Here is a 23,592-nt window from a genome sequence, read left to right on the forward strand (position 1 = left end):
GGTAGGTATGGAAACGGGACGGTAGGGGAGACATCCACCGTCCACCTGCAAACCTGTTTGTCCGCCCCAGGTGGGGATGGGGTAGGTAGTGGATCGGGAGGGTAGGGGAAACAACAGCGCCAGGTTCCAGCGCCCCACTGTATATATATATATATATATATATATATATATATATATATATATATATATATATATATATATATATATCTATCATATATATGTATATATATACACATATAATATGTTTGTGTGTAGATTCGAATGGAGATATTTCTAACTTGTACGTAGTCTGCCATTGCAGTCGCACTTGAATGAGGGATTTTCTGTATTAATTTTCTTTGGCATTTTGAGACTCCCAATGGAAGTTGATTAAAATATTTATAAAGAGAGAAGTTGACATGTTATTGCGGAATTACAAAATGGGCGTGTGTATATATGCTGTCTGTCTATCTGTCTACCTATGCATGTACGTTTGTATGTATGTGCTTATGTATGTATGTATGTATGAAAGTAAATGTTTCAGTACTTGACTGTGCAAGGCTAGTAATAAAAAACAAGTATGTAGCGTCTTATTTGTTTCCAGTTTATTAGCGATCTAAAGTACATTAGTACTGAAAAGAATGCGTGTTGCCAAGAAAATCAGTGATGGTGTAAAGAATGAATGTTGCAGTACCCGTATGTATGTTGGGAGTATTACCAAATGTTTTATTGTTAATATAATGAAACTAGTCAATCAAAGTTTGGACTTCAGGCTTGCTCTATTAGAGGTTTTGCTGTCCCAATCCTTCCAGTAAATTCTTGGGTGCGTTTAGAATAGAAATGAACGGTTATGTTGGAATCGACCGAAATTGATTTTCAATGGGAATATTTCATAATATTTAACAATCTGAAAACGTTCTCTTCTCTTTATGGATTACGGCAGCAATTAATGATGTCTGGGTGTACAAAAGAAAGAGGCCGACGTTTTATCTTTTATAAACGCTTTTGAGATGCTCTTGAAAACATAAACAACAGTTTTGGGATCATTCGCATTTTGGGTGAACGTCAGCGTATCGCAAAGCCATTCTGCGTTGTGGCGTTCGGGTTGCGGTTCTTGGACAGCTTTATGCAGTCTGAACCTTATGGGCAAGGCGCGTTAGAGCTCTCATCAACAGGAAGCCAACACTTGGGCAAGGGCTCAACGTAGGGTAACTCACACAAGAGACTAATTACCAGAGACACTCAAGTTAAACCATGGCAGGCCGAGCACCCTTGAGTATTCAGGCGCCTTCCGCCTTTTAATCACCGTTTGTTATTTTCAACAGAGCTCGAAGGCACTGGAAGACCCTTCAATCAGACCCCACCTCCCTCTCTCTCCTTCTCACTCTCTCTCTCTCTCTCTCCCACGGTCTTTTAATCTTTATCTACATCAATGGATGGTCGAACTGATGGATACGCTGAAACTGAATGGCTGATCCTTTACAGGCACATCATTCAGACAATAGCGCCTTCATGATAAGAAACCATAGATGATGCCTCGAGGGAAGCCAGGGAGAGGCAGTAATGGTTAGTTGAGGCGTGGTAAGAAGACTTCCAAATGCAAAATTGACGGTGCAAACAGTAGTTCCTTCAGTGAGGATTTGACGCTAGGTATGCATCCCCTCAGGCAGATCTGTTTTCAGTGATATAGAGAAGTACTTGGATAAAACTAGTGACACCTTAAGAGGAATACAGTCAAGCTTCTGTAACTTCCTTAGAATTATTTGTTGAAAAATGTTTTGAAAAGGAAAATGATTATTAGCAAGATACTTTGCAGATGAAGACGAATAATTCGTGATCAGATTCATTAATTGGAAAGATCATATATTCCTCATAATATGTTGGAAAGTGACATCTCTTGTTTGTTTATATGAATATATATGTAGACATGTATTTATAATGGAAATGCTGGTATGTGATTTAATCATATCTAAGTTGTGAGAAAAGTACTGCTGCACAAAAATATTTAACATTCTTTAAATGTCTTCAAGTCATTTTTATTGAGCTTCAAGTGACCCCATTGGAAAAGCAATCGGTAATGATGATTTGATTAATTATAGAAAAGGTTTTATGATTAATAAGAAGTAATATTTCTTTCGGTAACCAGTAGATAAGATAAGATGGCAGCTAATAAAATAAGGGACAGGCAGATAAGCATACATTTTATTGTGTAAAGATTTCCCGCAAGCATAAACATGCAAGAGAGTCATAATTATGAGAGAAAAAAGTGAAAAGTGCAAGCATATGGGAACTAGGAATTCAGACTGACAGCATATGATTTTGGTTATTTTTCCTCCCTCTCACGGATTGTGTCTGGTAGAGAGAGAAAGAGAAGAGCAGTCTCAAGTACCCAAAGTTCTCTCCAACACCTTTGAGCTCGGGAGGCAATTATGTATCAAGAGCAGCGAAGCGTGATTCGCAGAACCCGAGGGCGCATCGCGAGAGAAAAGAGGGTCCACGAGACAGGACCCCTCTGAAAGACCTCTGATGGGGTCGAGTGTCTTTGAGGTCTGCTCCGAATAATAAACGGTGATTAAATAGCGGAACGTGGGCTTCATTAAAAAAAGAAAGCCCTTTGGTAACGAAGTCTCAACTGAAGTGTCTCTCATGGTCTCTTCGTAGGGATGAGCCCCAAATAAATAATGACTGCAATCGTGTTTTCCGTTTAAGAATGGCGTATGATTCACCGACACATAAAGGCTCATATCAGTAAGAATAAGCCAGGGATGTACACCTTTTACAGCCCCTACAGAATCTTCACCTTTCAGGCAAAATTTTCTATTCCGAGTGATCGTTTTTAAAATAGCTCTTAGTTGAGATCTATAGCACTCGAAGACTTTTACATGACTTGAAATAGAAATTGATGATTCATGTTGGAAGTTCACTTTAATTGTGTTTGCTTCTATTTTCTCTGACAAATTAGTTCCTGGGATGCAAAATTCATGGGAAAACCAGTGAAGATTAATTAAATAAACATGCCAAGGTGCTTATTAATTTTTCGCTCATGGAGGAGGAACAGAAATTTAAGTTAATAATGGCTTGGGAATACGTTATGTAAGATGCGTGTTTTTTTTTAAACAGGTCTATTGATAACAATAAATTAAGGTCATAGCCATATACGAATACAGAATATGTTGTCCTTGAACTGCCATTAGATGGTCTGAAGTGACTCAGACTGAATTTAGCTATACAGTTCTTGATATGTTGCCGAGTATAGTATTTGTTGTTGGAACTCTTAACCACACGCTGGTTTCATGTTGCATCCTAAAGGCTATAAGTTTCTGGAGGTTCTAAAGTCCCAGCTTATCGCGGGTTGTCACTCATTTTTAGAAAGGATAGGGTATGAAATAGTAAATTACTATGAAATACCTGTCCATTGTACAATTTTGAGGACTGTCAACAAGCAGAAATATTATTGCATTGCATTATGAGTGACCTTTTGATTGGTAGTCTGAAGACCGAAGTATGTACAGATATATTACTTGTTTAACAATATTTACGCTCTCAGGTAAGATTATTTCCGTTGGGATATAACATTTCAAATTAATGGCCCTTTGGCTGATTATAGGACAGTCTAAAATCGGAACTTTATACGCATGGTGCAGACTCTGACACAAATTCAGCAGTAAATCCTAATTATGGACTCTGATTTGTTGTGGACATTGGAAATTGTGAACTCGGACTTGGCCTTGGCTTTGGAGTTATGGATTCGCCTACAACACTGCGTAGTGGATGTCTGTTTGTGCCTTGTTTCCTCTCATTTCTGTAAGCATCAATAGTATCTATAAATTCAGTTCTTAGGTGATGAATAATGGTGCTCTATCATCTGTGAGAGTAGGTAAGCAACACTCATATTTCTTTGGTCTCTGTTGTTGGCTTAATTGATCTCTGGTTGCTCTTAGATTTTCCCAGGTGGCTTAATTATAATATTATCATGGGCTTGCTTGTAATCTGCAGGTATTCTGGTCTCCCTGTTAGCATTAAAATCAATTTGTACAATGAGGAAAAGGAACATTGAAAGGAGCGTAACAATTAAAATAGAAATATCGCAGCAAAGCTTCCAGACTTCCTTGATGTTCTTTCAGTAGTTTATGGGTCCCGTCAGTTGCACTTTTAATCATTTACTCCCCTGTAGTGCGAACTACCTCTTTATCGCTGAGTAATATGTAAGAACCTCTTAGATGGAAACACGAGCTAATTAGAAACTGAACTTACTACCGTAATCAGTGTCGATAATGACCAAATTTACCAGTCCAATATTGTTTACTGTAGTTCCTGGGCTAGGCTGCCACTCTGCAACTACTATTACTGAATGAGTAACAGTACCTTTCGTCAGTTGAAAATAAGATTTCATTAAATGACATTTAGTATGATTAAGAAACAATGGTCAGCGTTAGACAGTATAGTCTTCTCTTGAATCTCCTATAGATATTTCCATAACTTCCTATAGTTGCCTCCATAATCTTTTATTTTTCCCCTCTTAGACACATTTAGTTAGTAAAAATACACCCTTAATTGGTGTAAGCATTCCTAAATTTTTGACTCTTATTCTTTGAAATGGGAACGATTAATTTAAGTTTTACAAACACATACAACCGTTTGTTGAGCTATTTTCATTGACAAGTAAGGCTAAAGATGCAATGTGACTTCAGTACTAGTTATAAGGAAAGCATTCTTGGTCTAAAATAAAAAAGAAAACATGAGGCAGAAAGAGGAAAAGTTTACTTTTCTTAGTGATGCTTCCCCAATTAACAATCAAAGACATGTCATAGGACAGTGAAATAGCCTAAAGCGTTACCTCCTAAAAAGTGAGAGGAAGGATTTGCAGTGGTGAATAAGGGCAATAATACTGAATTTTGTTCTTCAGTCAATTAGCCTAATTGGCTCTAAAAGATATAATCTAAATTCCCCACTCTTCTAGTTTATCTCTGTATGGTTTTCTTCAGACATTTTTTGAGTTGAATATTATTGTAGGGGTCAAGGATAAATCCATGCTTGATGGATGAAGGAGCTTCTCACTCTTGAGGGTCATAAGTAAAAAGGACTCTTCTTTCTCCTGTGTTTTCTGAATACTTAAATCACCCCAACTCAATTTAAGAGGCCGATTTATCCCCACTTGAAATCATCGATTTTGTATCCTTGCTGTGCTGGATTTTATTTGGTAGACTTGCCAGTCGCGATCTCACAAGAAAACAAGTATGAAATGCGCGGAAGTTTCTTCAGCGCAATCAAGTTTCCTCGTATAATCAAGGCCACCGAAAATAGATCTATCTTTCGGTGGTCTCGGTATAATGCTGTATGAGCCGCGGCCCATAAATCTTTATCCACGGCCCGGTGGTGACGTGGCCTATGTCGTTGCCAGATGCACGATTATGGCTAACTTTAACCTTAAATAAAATAATAACTACTGAGGCTAGAGGGCTGCAATTTGGTTTGTTTGATGATTGGAAGGTGGATGATCAACATACCAATTTGCAGCCCTCAAGCCTCCTCAGTAGTTTTTAAGACCTGAGGGCGGACGGACGGACAAAGCCGGCACAATGGTTTTCTTTTACAGGAAACTGAAATCTATTTCTCATGAGAATCATTCAGTGATTCATAGTCTTTGATAGCATACCTGTTTGTAAGTCCACAAAATGTCTTTTACCTAGTTGTCTGTGAATTCTCTCGAAAAGTAATATAGTACAGTAGTACAAACGTTCAGTATTTTCATTGATTACTAATACCTGGTTATTTGGTTTAATGCCAGAATTGTAGTTTTGATTCATAATAAATGGCACTATTGTAGGGCGTAAACGACTTTCGAAATCTGTGATATATTATTTCTGTTTTAGCAGTAGGAACTGAAAAAACTGTAACATGAAAAAGCAAGTGGCGTTCCTTTAGTAAACAAAGCGTAAATGGAAGGCGGGCAAGATTCTTATATTCGAATCAGACATAGCCTTAAGGAAGCGCCTCCCTCTTTCATTAATAAAGAGCCTAAGCCGAGCGAGGATCCCTTTTCCTTTATTACGCCGTTTCTGAAACCTCTTTGTTGAACAAATAATGCCGCGATCACCAGCCATTTTCCCTAGTCATGCCTCAGGGGAATTCTCGATGTGCGCTTGTCATACCAGTCTTGGCTGTCTCGTCCCCTCCCAGCTTCCCAAAAATGATCTCTTACCCAAGCCTCCTCGGCTTTGGCTCTTGCCTTCCTCGTTCCAGCTCTTGTTCAAAGTGATATATGTTCCTTCTGAACTTCATTCCCCTTCATTTGCGCTATCCTTTCAGTCCCTTTCATCCGTTCCTATCTTATTCTCGGCTTATCTATCCTTTCATATCTAAATGTCTCTCTTCTTACATGACTGCATCCTGCTCGCTTTCCTTTTTCTGACTTGTGCTGCTTCCTATTCGCAATTTAATTTTCTTTCATCTCCGAGAACGCACGGTATCGTGCATGGACGAGGCAGCGAAATTTCACAAATAAAATGTTTATTCCAAAGAGTTTCGTAGGCAATTTGATACCTCAGTCAGGAAGCAATTCAGTTTATTTGACATTAGCAAGTTGTTTTCTACGTTATGAAATTTGGTATTGCGTGGAAACATGCATGCGTTCAGGAACCTAAGGTTGATGCTATAGCTATACACAAGATACTGCGGGTTTCACCGAAATGCCTCCCTTACCACTCATCTGTGATTTCGGAAAGAAGTAATAACGGCCAGTGCCATTTCCGAAATATTTCTTTGAAAATTTTAATCGTTTGATTAATTTTCATCATTTTAACTCCCAAATTCCAGCCTTAAACTTGGGGATTATTTACAAAATTAATATGTTTAATATAATAAAAGTCCCCACACTCTTGGTCATTTGCCTTTCATCCCAGTTTGTTCTTTTATTTACATCCAGTTTTAAACTAGACGAAATTAAAGGAGTTGGTCAGTTGATTCTGTAAAGACAACCATCGTTCAGGTGAATGATCATGGCATTCCTAAGCTCAGATCTTAGTGTTATTCTTAGCCTCACGCTGAGATGAAATACTTTTAAGTATTTTTGTGAGCATTCACATAGCACTCAGAAGTTGAGTACTATTGTTTATTTTTCACTTTATACCTCGTAAAGTTTAGATCTGATTTTAAGTACCCTGTAAGATTTTTTTCACATGCGGCCGCGATCACAGACAGTCAAATATCAGATTCCGAATAGCTCTGCTTAATTCTCAACTTTCGTCTTATATCAAAAACATGTTCATTGGAGAGTGTGCCCGCTATCGATTTCTTAGCTTTCATTTCCTATGAAACAACTTGATGGACTTTGAAATGGCTTTTATTATTCAGGTCCTTGTCATGAGATTATCAAGAGAAAGTTCATGGCTCCAGCCCGTATTTTAAAAAAATTCATTCTGAATTCGATGGACAGATTCCGAATGACTTTATCTAGGCACGACCTGAAGGAAACAAGACAAAGGGAGGTCAAAAGCATGAAGTTAAACCGTGTAAGAATTGTTGGACTTGGTTCTTACAAGAAAATTTCTTGAGTCAGTGACTGAAAGAAAAGTCAGTAATTTCTGAACTTGAAGCAGTTATTGAGATGTAAACTTTGCGTCATGCATTTAATCGAGGTGAAAAGGAGCTCTCTTTTTCTCTCTCTCTCCTCCCTCCTCCTCCTCCTCCTCCTCCTCTCCTCCTCCTCTAATCTCAAGCAGAGATGAGAGGAGACTAGTTAGAAAGACAGATGTAAGAAGGGGAGTTGGTGTCGTTAATTCGACGATCAGCATTTATATTAGCATTGCCAAAAAAGATTAAGACAAATATGAAAGAAAAATAATAACCATTTTCAGATTGTGCAAAAACAGCTCAAAAAAACTCCGATAAAAAAAGTAAATTATAACTTTGAGGACCAAATTTAACAGTATCATTTTGCCGTTGTTGAAAGACAAGAAAGTACAGCGGAAAAGAGAGGTTGCATTTCATTATTGTCAAAAAAGGTTCAAGTGGAGAAAAAGAGAAACAGGTATAAATGGAAAACTGAAGATGAGCACTTGACTGATATACGGACTTGCACGGAGACTATTTCAACATTAGTTTACTTATGGAGAATATGCTTGATTTTTCTGCAGGACTCCATTCCTTCAATAATTGATGTCAGCTGGTAAACCTGAAAGTCCTGCAATTAAGGTCAATTGATTTAATTTATTAATGTTATAACTCAAAGTGCTGTTTCTTCTGTTATCTAGAGCTCACTAGTGAGTAATGTCACAATTATATTAGTTTATTATTTCAGTCTTTAGTACAACTTGGAAAAAAAATTAATCTAGAATAAAAAAAAAAAAACGAAACACGGTCTCTTATTGAAAGTTAGGCCGGGTTATGCACCGTGTTTTAAAGGCTCATACTTTGTCTGTTTGTCTGTCTGTCTCTCTCATTGCGTCTTTGATTGCGAGGCATAGTTGTTGCCTAGAGTAGACAGTCTTATTTATATTTGCCTCTATTTTTTATTTTTGTTATTCTGTTATTCCCTTTTAATGGTCGTTGTTCGTCGGGTCGACGATGATGCCTAATAAGATTGAATACGTGCATTAATTTGGAGTTTAATGTAGAAATTGAGACGACCACTGTGATATGGAGTCGACTAGATATCGATTACCCGTGGGTGATTTCGGTCCCTTCAACAAGCTGTCACTGAAGATCACGAATGCCCACTCATCAATAAAGAAAAACTCTTCTTAATTTAGAATTTGAAATTTAAAATCTTGGCAGCCAACTTACACCCCACGGTACAGCGATTAGCCAACGTCGTCTTTGCTCTCGTTAAAATAAGTATTAACCGTTTCCCAGGAAGTGCACGTATCTTAAACTCACAGGCCCATTGCCATTGTCCAAAAGACGCGAGCATTACAAGTAAAAAATCAACCGGGGAACTCCATTAGGGGATAACTGCAAGCATTATCAGAAGTGCTCGTTATTTATACGCCATTTTTATTCTAATTCGTCATCGATTAACATCGAACTTGGATCCCACAATGAATATTGTATAGAGAACGGCATCAATTCATGTACACAGGACTCTATTTCAGTCGAAAATTCTTTGAAATATTTTAACTTACAATTTCGGATGTTTTAGATTTTTTATGCGGGAGTCAATGGACCAGCAATGGATGTCCCAATCTGTACAAAATCTGAGGAAATGAGAGTCAAGATTTTGAAGCAAGAAGAGTGGGAATATAATAGCAATGATAAGGATAAGAATAGTGACAATGATTATTGCAAGGCTTCTTTGGAACCACGAAAAAGAAGTCAATGCGAAACAAAAATAAAAAGAAAAATGATGATTCTGATGAATGTTAAGAGTAGTTGCTTCTCTTCAGCCCAATGATTATTGCAGATTGTTCTAAAAAGTAAAAGAAAAAAAGAGAATGGTCGAATAAAGAAGAAGAAAAATGGGAGGAGGAATTCCCCCAACTTGACATAAAAAAAATGCAGATCGGTCGGCAGTTCATTTGCCAGCGGAACAATAAATGATGCACGTTGTCATCTGCTGCATTTAAAAGCACAACAACAACGCGAAGCATAATTAAAGTTATCGATGTATCAATTCCCCAGAGGCGCTTTAATGAGAAGGAATATCTCCGACGGATATAGCGTTCGCCTTTTCTCTCGTCCTGCCCACAAAAGCCGATGCCAACGCACCACACAAAATCCCATTGTTTTCAGAAGCGGAGAGGAAATTTCCCCTGTGGGTTGAGACATCTACGGAAGAAGAAGAAGAAGAAGAAGAGGAAGAGGAAAAAGAAGAAATGCTTGGCTGTGAAACTCCAACCCCTTCCTCCACCCTCCTTCTCTCTCTCTCTCTCTCTCTCTCTCTCTCACAAATGGAAGTATCGTCCCTATCCCCCTTCACCCCTTGTGTCCTCCTGCTGCCCCCCCGGATAGTTCCTTTTAAGTTATGGTGACATCACATCGTTCCATACCTTTCTTAAATTACCAAAACAACCTCTCTCTCTCTCTCTCTCTCTCTCTCTCTCTCTCTCTCTCTCTCTCTCTCTCTCTCTCTCTTATATTGCGTCTATCACGACTACTAGCTGCTCGCAATTCCCACACGCCATCTCCACTTTTTCAGTCCTTTCCCAGAAGAAAGTCTCTCATTATCTTCTCCACCAGAAATTAAAAAAAGGAAAAAACATATAAAAAAAACAAGTGTTTTGTACATGGTATTAGTTGCAGACGTGTTTACAAGGTTTTCGGGTTTTAATTATTTTCCTCATCACTTTGATTCCATCTTTTGCGAGATTCCCAAATAGTTTGTGCCTCGAGTAATTAAGTTAATATTACTGGGATTTATACAGAATATGGCAATACCAGCATCTTCCCAAGATATATGAAAATTCAGTCCATGCCTATTATTCATTTTCAAATAACCGTGTTCATTGTTCCCTAATGGATAAGTTAAAAGAATTGTTTATATATATTTGCATATGTGTGCATATATATGTGTGTATATATATATGTGTGTATATATATATATATATATATATATATATATATATATATATATATATATATATATATATATATATATATATATATATATATAGAGAGAGAGAGAGAGAGAGAGAGAGAGAGAGAGAGAGAGAGTGTGTGCGTGCGTGCGTGTGCGCACTCACTTCCTCTCAGTTGTTTAATAAAAGCTGAAGGAAATAACAGAAAAGCACTCTAAGAATACAGCAGAATACAGACTTTTAGAAAACAGCCAACTAAAAATGACTAAGTTGTCTTAGGGAGAGAGTGCAAAGTCCGCTTTCGTAACAGCAGTGCGGGATGGGAATTAAAAAGTCAAGTAAAGAAGATTCTAAAGTAAGGGCAAAGGAAAAAAGTGCAGAACGACATAAACACACTCCAGTAATATCGTGTTTGTTTCTTTCTTTCACCAAGAGTAGTCATCATTCCCCTAAAGTGGATAGCGGTGGAGGCAACTGAAGTTACGAGGAGCGTCGCAGACACAAATCGTTCTTGATACCGGCTTCCTGTTTGGGAACCGTGCGGCGGCTCTTATCATCTACACAACCGTGGCATCGTTGCCTGATAAAGAGGGTGAACAGTATAGTGTGTCGGAGAAAACACACTTTAGTTATTGTCCAAAATCTAATCGTTATCTTCGTGAACAGGAGTCCAAACGTATATGATCCGGATAAGGTCAGGCAGATATTTAATACTTGGCCTTCTGGACCACTTATCAAATATGTATCTTACGACTTTCAGCAGAACAAAGAGTCGTTGAGAGATTGGGAGACCTCAGATCCAGAGAAATTTTCCCAATACAATTTAGGAAAGATGTCTGGAGCTGTCTCTAAAATAAAAAAAACGTTATATTCTATCAGTTTCGTGTAGGCTGAGTATTTTGTGACTAGGACCGTTAAGAAATATTTAGCTTATTCCAAAGGGTGGCGGGAAAGCGTTTTCTTTCCAAGTTTCTGTAGTTTTTTTGTAGGGCCGCTGAAAGAAAATTTATCTAGATCGTTGCTTTCTGGTACGCAGGATGCACATGCGAACTGACGGTGACATTTTCAGATCTATCAGGGTTCTTCGTAGACAGTGGTTGGGACTCTTGACTTGTTCAAATCAATTTTAGTTTTGTTAACAACAGGAATCTTTGGATGTTTAGATAGGATATGATTTTCGGCGAAGAAGGCCATTCAGCACCGAAAGGAAGAAAATTGCTGGTGACATAGATGATATAGGATAGGCTAAAGTACTGAAAAAGTAAGAGAAAAATACTGTAGTTTGAAAAGTAAAAAATGAAAGCCGAATAAAAAATTTCAATTTGAAGATAAAAATAGTTACTGTTTTTCAGATGAAAAGAGAGCATCAATGGTGTCCCATTCACCCGGATAATTGCCACAAATTTAAACCTGATAAAATTATTTGAAGCTGTGCTTCAGAATATGCTCTGCTACTGTATATTGAAGGGTGTGTAATAGCTCTCCTACCCTATTTTTTATCATTGACCGGCAGGTGTAGATACTTAAGCTCACTCGATGGAAACACTTGTCCAACCTACATCTTGTTGATTGCCTCAACTTCTGGTCTGCGATTTACTGTGCAATAACTAAATCCACGGATTTTTCCCTTTAGTGATTCTGTACTTTATCTCTTTTTTTTGAAATCTCAACTGCCTCGTGCTATGTTACCCTAATTGTTTCTCTCAAACTTCTCCTCAACCTGCATCTCTTCTGTGTTAATATATATCGAGGGCCTACTATATTTGAAGTCGTCCTCGAGAAATGTCCTTCGCCTACAGAAGTTAGTACTTCTTGTCACTGGAATTGAAGGAGATTAGTCTTGGGAAAGATTGATCATGTGATTTTTAATCTTGTTGCAGTAATGTTCTCCAGTGTTACTTTTGTAACAGTAGGGTGCTTGACTTTGACCCTTGAGTTTGCCACTTTCCTTCCTGATCCTGGTCTGGGATAATTGAGATATGCTGACAAACAAGTTAGCCAGAAACTTTCACCTGCTGCTCTTAATACGCAGGAAGATTCGAAGACTTTTATATTTATATGTGTGTGGGTGTGCATGTACGTATGCACGTGAGTAAAGAAGTAGTTTGCTGACAAGCTCTCTAGGCGTTTCTATCCATATATTAATTAGGTTGGGTTGTTACGCCGGAGATCAGACTTCTCTCGATTTGCAGTGCAAGTTTAAACAAATGCCACGTTTAAACAAACTCAGTTATAGTTGAGATTTTAATTTTACTGAAATGTTATTGATATTCGAAGAGAGAAAAGTGTGGACTGCTATAATACGAGAGTTATTTTCGACGTGATATATGTCGATTCCCCAAACAGAGGGGAGGCTCCAGAGAGAAAAGACAAAACGCAACACACACACACACATGTATATTATAATTATATACAGTATATTTAGATGTGTGTGTGGTGTGTATTTGCGTGTGTGTAGGTATATGAACATTCACAGAGGGTGTTCCCAGGGAGAAATAACTGAAAAGTTACTTTAACTGCTAAAGAAGAACATAAGAAAACGCGTACACACATACACTTTATATATATATATATATATATATATATATATATATATATATATATATATATATATATATATATATATATATGTGTGTGTGTGTGTGTGTGTGTGTGTGTGTGTGTGCATGTGAATATATATATTACATATACTGTATATATACAGTATATATATATATATATATATATATATATATATATGTGTGTGTGTGTATATATATATATATATATATATATATATATATATATATATATATATATATATATATATATATATATATATATCTCACGAAACCTTGAAGGGCAACGAAAATAGCCCTTTTCTTACGTCGTCCACATTTTACTCTCTTCGGATGTCAATAAAATTTCAGTAAGATGAGGATATTTCGAACTATAATCGAGTTCGTTTAAATTCTATGTAAAAAATATTATTATTAGCTGGCATTTGTTTAGTGAACCTTGGAAGATAAATCGAGAAAAGTCTGACCAGGTGTAGCCTCAACCCAACCTGATTAACAAATTTAACAAATAAACGGAAACACCTGCGGGAAGTATCACAAAAATGCTTTACCACATATAACTGTGTTTATAATCTTTCATGCCTATTGAAAAATATGTCAAAACAAATGGAAAATATAGTTTCGGTGACGAATACTTGATTCATATTAAAAGATTTAGAAATGAAGAACGTAACTGAAATAAACAGACAAAATCTGCAAATCATAAAAAAAGTTTTCCTTATGCAAAATTTTTTTATATTAATTTCCTAAATATTAAGAAAATCTTACCCAGAGCAGAGATGAAGAGACTGTCATAAGAACGACTTAGCTTTCATCTGTAACTTCGTTAAGAAGAAAACTTCATCATTAGGTCAATAATTAGGAGGAGTAAAATCACCGGTATGCAGATAATGACACTTTCGTAAACCACATCAGTGTTCTTGTATTAGCAATTAGCGAAAAACCCGAAAGTCTTTTGAGACTTGTAGGTTGAATAAAGTTGAATACTTTGTTTTCGTCGTTCTTGCTCATGACGTTAATATGAAACTTATGATTTTCATCGAAGTACTTCCTATTTGTTTATCCTTAGAAACGGTTTGTTGAAACTTTGCAAGATTATAAACAAATATTTACAACTACTTAACTATTGAATTTCCAAAGGTTTTAATCCTGGACAAGGGAAGATAATGGAGTTTTCTTTCTACTGGATGACGTTTTGTTTTGCACATATTAAAAGTTATTATGTATTCTTACACACTTGGTAATACAGTGGTTTCGTAACTGGTTGCTATACATTTTGTGCTACAGTTGAAGGTACAAATTGTTATGCAAATCTTTAAGAAAAATTGTTATTATAGCTTTTATTTTGATGGTCTTCAGTAGTCGCTACAAATGTTAGAAGATACAGGATTTATTTCAAGTTGATTAATTTTTATTCTTCAGTTTTTATTGTTTTAAATATAACTTAATTGTAGAAATACCCATTATTACATTAATAATTTGTATTTTCAGTGTATATATTACATGACAGAAATTCTTTAATTGTTTTTTGAGGTATTTGATATGTGTTTTTAGCTATATACGTACATTCACACAGGCGTGTACATATGTATATTTTTTATATATATATATATATATATATATATATATATATATATATATATATATATATTATATATATACACATATATATTTATATGTATGTGTGTGTGTGTGTGGAGAGAGAGAGAGAGAGAGAGAGAGAGAGAGAGAGAGCAATGCCTAAAGGAAATGATTTATGAGGAATAATATTTTACTGATACACAAATTAAGAAATCAGTCTTCACTTCCTTAACTAAGAAGGAAGTTATGACTTGAACGAATACTAGAGTAATCAACAAGTATTTGTGGGAAATGACGCCTGTGAATAAAGACTTATCTGTTGTTTTGATGTTCTATATTAAAAATAATAAAGCTACAAGATAATAGTAATTTCGTTTTGAGCAGCTTTGAAACTGTAATCAGCATTACCATGAGTTTAGATTTTGTTTTTCCCGTCTAGCATTAACTTTCATTGTAGGGAAACTCATTTTAAGCTCCTTCCAGTTGGCTTTATTTTACGTGATATAAGTGTGTCTGTTAATGGACAAGCCCAGTGGACGGAGTTTCCTGTTCTTAAAGATAAATTTGTCCCCGTGTGAGGATTCGATTAGGTGTGTCTGTGTCTTTGTGTGTTTGGCTGTCTGTTACAGGACTATCTAGAAACCGATGAATAGATTAGTGCAGTTTTTTTTTTTTAAAGATTAAGCATATTCCATACGGAATTTTTTATTGTTTCCCTTATTGTTATCATCACTAATATATATTCAAATAAAATGACAGCTTCCTGTTGTTCGTAAGACAATGTAATTGGTTCAGAGTATTCATACAACCAAGTAAAATTGCATCCTTATATCGTGAATGAAAATGTTAATGGTATAGGTCAGTCAGATTATTATACTAATTGCCCTTGAAGAAGTTTTTCTCTTCTGGTTGCCCTTTTTGGTTTTTAAACCAGTGTCAGTTTGAATATGTCTCTGTCTGTATGCTAACAGATTGCGTGAACAACTTTAGATGAATTTGAATTTTTAAACATGTTTTTACCTAAAAACCATCCCTAATGACAAAAGAATATGGATCTTCAGGGTGAATGCTTCTTAAAAAAATGTGTAGGGATCGCCCAGGAGATCAGGGCTCCATATAAAACTGTGTAAATGTTACTGCTTTGATTTTGCTGTTACTTCGACTGGGGATGGGTTAAAGGCGCTGTGTGCCTTCTGCTTGCTTTTGTTAAAATATGATTTGAACGGTATTAACAAACTTCATCTATATGGATGATGTCCGTTCCCAGGTGCAGGCTTCGACTTCTTTCCTTAAAGCAGTAATATTCGTTTCAAAGTCAGAGGGCATATAACTGCGTAAGGCGTGTTAACAATTAAGTAAATGGAAATGCACCATCCCGTAGCAAATGACCAAGTAGTTTATTCTCAAAACCATTCTTTTGCAAAGTTTATTTCCTTTTCATGAAAACAATCTGGAAAACGCATCATACCCACGAAACTACCGTTCCATTGTCATGTCACAGCTCGATCTGAAAATTTAATGGATAATCGTACGTTAGTGTGATTCTTGCTTTGCTAAATTATGACTTATCCCCACACGTATTCTTATGCTTTAGTTGATGCAAAGAAAGTGTTAAATCACTTTGACTAGTCTTGGATTTTTTTTACAGTAGACAACAACCCTCTGTATTTAAACAATTTAGTGCCAAATGCGGAGTGGTCTATCGATGGAACTTAGACTTTTCTTACAACGTTTTTCCTTTTGAATTTTTAGTTGAGTCTCAGTGGATAACAGCAACTGTCCTCTCTTTCAGCTGCCGTCATAGGACTAACCGACAACAACTTTGACTGCGTTAGACATTGGATTGTTTCCCCTCTATCAGTTTTAGGTCTGCAGTTCCGCAGTACTCTTTGATAACCGTTATTAATACAAGAAATATTATGATATATTCAGTAATAACTCAAAGCTTCAATAGGGAGAAGTAATAATATTTTTCACAGTCAGTTTGAGATAAACTAAAGGAATTTCTCATCCATACCACGAGAGGGACAGAGTTCCGACGTTTTTCCTTCGTCCAGAGCTGTGGTACTCGTCTAATTCTACAGCCAAAAGTGACGAAAAGCAAGAATGTCGTTTTTGTAAGAAAAAGGCAGGGTTGGGATAGTACACAGAATTGTCTAAATAATCAAGAAAAATATTGCACCCCAAGAGATCGTTCCAAGACTGTTTCTTGTTCAGAAATATCTTGAGAAATATATTGTTTTACGAAGCATGCATAGCCTTGTCTTAATCACAGTTACGCATTAGCAGAGAACAAGCCACTCAAATGGCCAGGTTCTCATACACTCATAACCCATGTGGTGCAACCATTATTTTGTATATTCTTGAAAAACTTAAAACAGTCAGTGAAAAAGGTAACAGTAAATGTAAGTAAAGGCAGGCAGAACAAAATAGAGGAAAACAAGGTTCCCAAAAAATATAAGAGATGTTAGCCCTAATACCTGTAAGAAAAAAAAGACACTAACGAAAAAGATTTTAGCTTACTAACGAAAAAGATCTGAAGACACAAATCCAGTGAAATCTTTTTGAAAACCGTGATAGATCTTAACAGGGGAATAAAATAGAGTAGCAAATACCTTATATAAGATTGTTGGGCATTGATAAATATCCCACTACATAACTGTAGGGTATTACAATAAATTAGTGCCAAAAAAATAGAGGAAAACTGGAGAGCCCAATAAAATATGTCATAGCCAACAATTGGGAAGGATCTCAGCAAAACTATACATTGCATACTTTCTTCCTAAATAAAAATCCGCAAATGCTCTCAAAGTTTGCATAGATTATTTCCTATTTTCGCTAATTCTTTAACTCCTGCAGAACGTTACATTTCAAGGTGTAAAAAATGAGTCAATGTCTTCTGGTTCTGGTTCTTGCCTAAACACGGTATTGAATGCGACGCTTTGACTTTTGCTTTAAACAAAACATGGAAGTAAAAAAGAAAAAGCTTGTGAAGGCAAAAACGTCCTGTTTCTTGATACTCTGGAGCGCTTTAGATGCGCGAGCCTAAAAGGTTGATAACACTTTTCTTTTCACTGAATCAACACAATTTGTAAATTCATGTATGCGCATCAGTCTGTTATTGAGAAGACGCAATCTCTTGGGAGTATTAACTTAGGGAATACGAAACTGAGACAAACTCTCACCATCTTCCACTACAATTAGACCTATGTATTTCTATATTTCTATACAAAAGCATCATATATTTATTTATATTTTCATGGCAGGTTATTTGTTCTCCGTGACGAGGTGACAAACTCTGCAGTAACATCAGTTACCTTAATACATTTCAAATTGTTATATACATATTTACAGTTGAGTCAGGTTCAATTTAAAAACAAAATAATTCTACAAATGTTTAGCAAAATAAAATAATCAAATTACTTTAGGTCAATCTCTCTCTTTCTCTCGGTACAAAAATAGTTCAAAACATTAAATCACAATACATGAATATATACTGATAGATTATATAAATGTGTATATATATATATGTATGTATACATATATACACATACATATATATACGTATGTATTTCTATATTTCTATACACAAGCATTAGCCCTTTGTTGGTCGCAACCAGTCCTCACATTCTCCGCTGCTCTGCTGCCAGGACCTGACTTCAGGTGCGGACTGTCAACTTCTGTTGCCCTGGACCACCGGTCGTTCTGAGTTCAATTCCCCGGCCAGTAATTAAAAACAAACAAAAACAAAGGAGGGAACAATCGACAAACGATTGATGACCTAACAGAAAAAAGATTTTCAATAAAAATTTTTTTTTACAGACAAAATACTCTCCCCAATGCTGCCACACTCGCCAGCCAAAACAGAACCAATCCTGGCAAGGTCGCCAATATTATGATCTCGCTTTTGAGATCAACAGGTTCTTCAAAATCAATTGGGCTGCAATGACTGATGAGAGGTGCAGAACAAATACAAAAAAGGTTACCTTAATATTGATAGAAAGTTGAGTCAGGTTCAGTTTAAAAACAAAATGCTTAACAGCAGCAAAAATAAAATAATAATGTGGTTCACGTATAAGGGTCTACAAAAATAGTTCAAAACATTTCAGCAAGTCCAAATAAATTAATGAATAACACTGATTGTAGGTCCCGTTCAAAAATATAAACAATACCCAGGCAGCAAAACTAATTGGTTCTTAACTCCGACAGTCGAAAAACCATCTCGTCCTAACTGACGTCCTCCTCCAGTTACAACGACCACGACAGAGCCGACACGGCAACCATCTCGTCCTCCAAGAAAGCAACGTCCTCCGCCATCTACAACGACCAAGACAGAGCCGACACGGCAACCATCTCTGTCCTCACATTCTCCGCTGCTCTGCTGCCAGGACCTGACTCACAGGTACGGATAGAGCTACTCCAACTGACTCGCTGCTGCCCTGGACCAATCTGCCCTCCAGGACCTGGTCTGCTGTAAAACTAAGTCTGACGCCATCCATCAGACGTTAGTATTAAAAAACAAAACAAAAACAAAGGAGGCAACAACACAAGGGAACAATCGACAAACGATTGTTCTAACATATACATACATATATATATATATATATATATATATATATATATATATATATATATATATATATATATATATATTATATATATATATATATATATATATCTATATATATATATATATATATATATATATATATATATATATATATATATATATATATATATATATATATATATATATATATATATATATATATATATATATATATCATATATATATATATATATATATCTATATATATATATATATCTATATATACTATATATATATATCTATATATATCTATATCTATATCTATATCTATATCTATATATATACACTATATATATATATCTATATATATATCTATATATATATATATATATATATACATATATTTGTATATATATAGAAGGAAATATATATATATAGAGCTGAATGACACGTGAGTAGAAGGGTTTAGTGTAAAATCGAGAATGCTTATGGAAGCAAATGTTGAAGACGAAAGAAGGGCCATCGGTGAAAAGAGAGCAGAAATTCATGGGATGACAGGTGAGATTCAAAGGTACGGTAGTGAAAGTGCATCTGAGTTTCTGACCAGGGTGTAATGAATGTCTGTTTGAATGATAAGCCTTTCTTGTAGGTGTACGAATCGGCTGATGAGAGTGTTTCTGCATTAGGGGTTCAAGATGCAGTATTTCAAGTTTGAATGTAACAGTATTCATTGTCTTCACTTCTCAGGAGCAACCCGCTCTCAGGGGAAAATGGCTTGGCATTGTGTGTGTGTGTGTACATATATATATATATATATATATATATATATATATATATATATATATATATATATATATATATATATATATATATATATATATATATATATATATATATATATATATATGCACGTGTGTGTATATATATATATGCATGAGCGCGTGTATGTGTATGGATGTGAAGTATACTCAAGGTCATGTCAATTGATACGTATATGCATAAATTGTATATGTTAACTTTCTTGTTTGCACAGATAACAAACTCGGACATTTTCGCTCACCTTAAAGAAACATCAGGTATATATATTGAACACTTGACATCTGTTTAGTCGTTTTTCATTTTCCAATTTCTAAGAAGTCTTTTGATATTAAAATCTCTTCATTCCTCCTTTTGATTTCCTGACATCAAAATTTATTATTTCTTCAGTCTCATTCCTCAGCATGCTTCATATCTCTCTTTCTATACTTTCCCGTTTAGGTACTCGACTTTCAACACTCCGTCTCCTCTCCACAGTGTCCTTTGCCGTCGTCATTAGTACAAGAATACTTGCAGTACGTCGACTTATCGCTCTCTTCTCCCCACGCTTGCACAAACCAACGGGAAACACCCAACCTAAATCTGGTACCATAATGGAACGCGTAAAGGTTTGGCTGGGATTCGGGTGGGGAAGGGAACGTCTTCCCTGGGAACGGGGGAGGGTCGTGTCCATCCCCATTTCATTTTGCGCCCGAGGGCGGGTCTCTTGCCACTTTGCCTGGAAGCGAGGAGTGTGCTCGTAATGAGCAGCAAGAGAGTGTTCATTGTAGTCCCAGCGTTAGAAAGTGCAATCCAGAAGGCTTTACAAAATGTGCAATAAGCAGGAGGAGTTGCTGGCTATATGAAGTAGTTTGGATCTCTCTCTCTCTCTCTCTCTCTCTCTCTCTCTCTCTCTCTCTCTCTCTCTCTCTCTCTCTCTCTCTCTATATATATATATATATATATATATATATATATATATATATATATATATATTTTTATATCTATATTTAACTCCAAATATTTCTCCTCTCTCTCTCACAAGTGAATTCAGAAATTGCCAACACTATATTAAGGTACCAGGGACACAAATGAGACATTAAATACCTCTCTCTTTCTCTCTCGGTTATTATGTACGCACGATTTCTTAATTTTCCGTGACATTAAAAACGCGACAGTACAGCATAATAAACGATTCTATACGGCTTTGTTCAAATGTTCTTGTATTATACTCGAAATATTAAACATTTCTGAAAAGTTAACCTTATATTCTTCAACGATTATCAGGGTTTACTAATTGATGCAAAATAAGTAATAGTATTTGCTGAAATACTTCATTGCTTATCAAACTGGAATAGAATTTTATGCAATCTTTAAGCAGGTCACACAAACCAGTTCAATAATTAAAGTTTTTATAAAAACGGTAACAAATACCGACAATTCTAAAAATCTTACACTTTAAAGAACAGCTTCGTAAGGTACGTTTTTAACAGTAGGAAGTGTAACCTTAATCAAAATAGATTTTTGAATTTTTATTAAAATCAGATTGGGTTAATGTGTCAAAAACTAAGTTTTCTTAGTAAAATCGTCTCTGGTTCTCGTTATAACCGATAACCCTTCCTAACAAAACTGAACCCAGTGTTCTTCTTAGATCTGTTTAAGATAGAGGCAATACAAACAAAATTTGCATGAATTAAACAAAACAGTATTTATTTTATGATGTATAACGTCAGTGCTCATTTTAGCTACATTCTTATTAATCTTAATCATTTGGTAACAAAATGATATTCATAGGTCATCTTAAATAGCTCCTTAGTATTCCGATACATATTTCCTCAAAACTCAATGTACACTCTCTTGTTAATAATTATAATACCACTGGTTTGATCTATCGGTTTCCGGAATGAAGAGAATGACATTCATGTGCAGTATGGATATTGAATGGATGAAGTTGAGAAAGAAGTAAAACCAAGGCCCTTATTCAGAAAGAAAGGAAGAAGAGATTACTTGTGAACTGGGTCATTAAATGTATCTAATCACCGCTGATGAAAACTGACACTAGCAATTCAAGGCATAGTACCATTAGTCTCAAAGGTGATACAGTTGAGTAGTTTTTATTTAAAGACTAGTGATGTCAATATAATGACTGAACATGCACGAATGACATTGTCATTCGTGCATTCAGAAACTACGGAGAGAGTTAAGGCGCTACGGTGGGAATATGCTGTAGGCTAACCATGTAGGTTAGCCTACATGGAGCAGCTTAATGTGATTTTTGGCCAGAATCATTCATTTATGATACAAGCATGAAATTTGGTATGAATATACTCTGTACGTCACTTTTTGATGAAAAAGTGCTAGCCATAAAAAATTCCAATATGGCCGCCAGCACACCAAAAACAGCCATAAACCATAAAAACGCCGATCTCTGTCCATTTATTTCCAACTTTTGCTACTAATGAAGGGAAGGCAAAGAGGATAAGCTCTTTCTATCTATACGATGTCCCAAAGGGTTGCAAACTACAGATCCGATCTTGCAGTCAAGTAAACACTATTGTTCCTGAGGCAGGGGGGATTCTGCAGACAGCAGCAATGGGGCAAACAGAAGTTTTTGGCAGTAAAAAACCAGTTGCTTAGGGCAGCTGAAGCGCAATATCAGGGTAAAGACTATTCATATATGAGGAGGAAAATTCGAAATTAAACTATGGAAGTAGAGCCAAGAGAGAGTCTGTCGCTCACTACCAGGGCGCACTGGTGACGGACACCGCTGTTAAACTCGGCATGGGGTTCAATATCAGCTAAACTGCAAGTTTAATATCCCAAATGCTACCTATTCAGCTCCAAAGAAATTGGATAGCCGCACCTGAACTGACAGGATGTGCCAGCGCGGGAGAGCCAAGCCAAGGATGACGGGGGCTTTAACGTTATGAGGATGGTGTACAGATCGCACTGGATTTAAATGATATAGGATGAACGATCGGGTGAGGTGCAGGGCAACAGCTCTAACCTAACTGTATGTATGGCCCATACATAAAATTGAGCAAGGTGGTAAAATGATAAACCCTCGACCAGCTCTACTTAAGTTTAAAGTATCTTATCATGGATGCCAAACCAAAAATGCAAACTGACTGGAGTAAAATTTTAATGTTGTCTTTGTTAATAGGACAAAAGTGATAAAACACTAATTTCACCGCTTAGCTTATTTCAGAGGAAACAGGACTCTGCTGGATATGTTAATCTTGCAAAAAAAATGTGCAATTGTTTCATACTCATATTGCTATGCCAGTATCATTTGATCCAGCACGGTTAGATCATGGAGAAGGCATAGAAACTACATTGATATGAAATAAAGCAAAATATCATAACAGCTGCAGACTTTTGTTTAATAATACCGAATTGAAAAGAGCACAGAAGAGAACAGTGACTCCCAGTACATCAGGCACAGAAGGAAACCGTGGAAAGAGATCAAGAACCTCTGACCTTCCAAAGGCACAATGCTTTTTTGTGTGAAGAAGAGGATGAAATATAAAATTTAAGACAAGCAATGACAATGCAGCTGAATGAAAGGCTTAATCAATGTGCCAAGACCCTAATCCATGGAAAGCTCCTTACAAAG

Source organism: Macrobrachium rosenbergii, chromosome 13 (genome assembly GCF_040412425.1).
Source record: "Macrobrachium rosenbergii isolate ZJJX-2024 chromosome 13, ASM4041242v1, whole genome shotgun sequence".
NCBI classification, from domain to species: Eukaryota; Metazoa; Arthropoda; class Malacostraca; order Decapoda; family Palaemonidae; genus Macrobrachium; species Macrobrachium rosenbergii.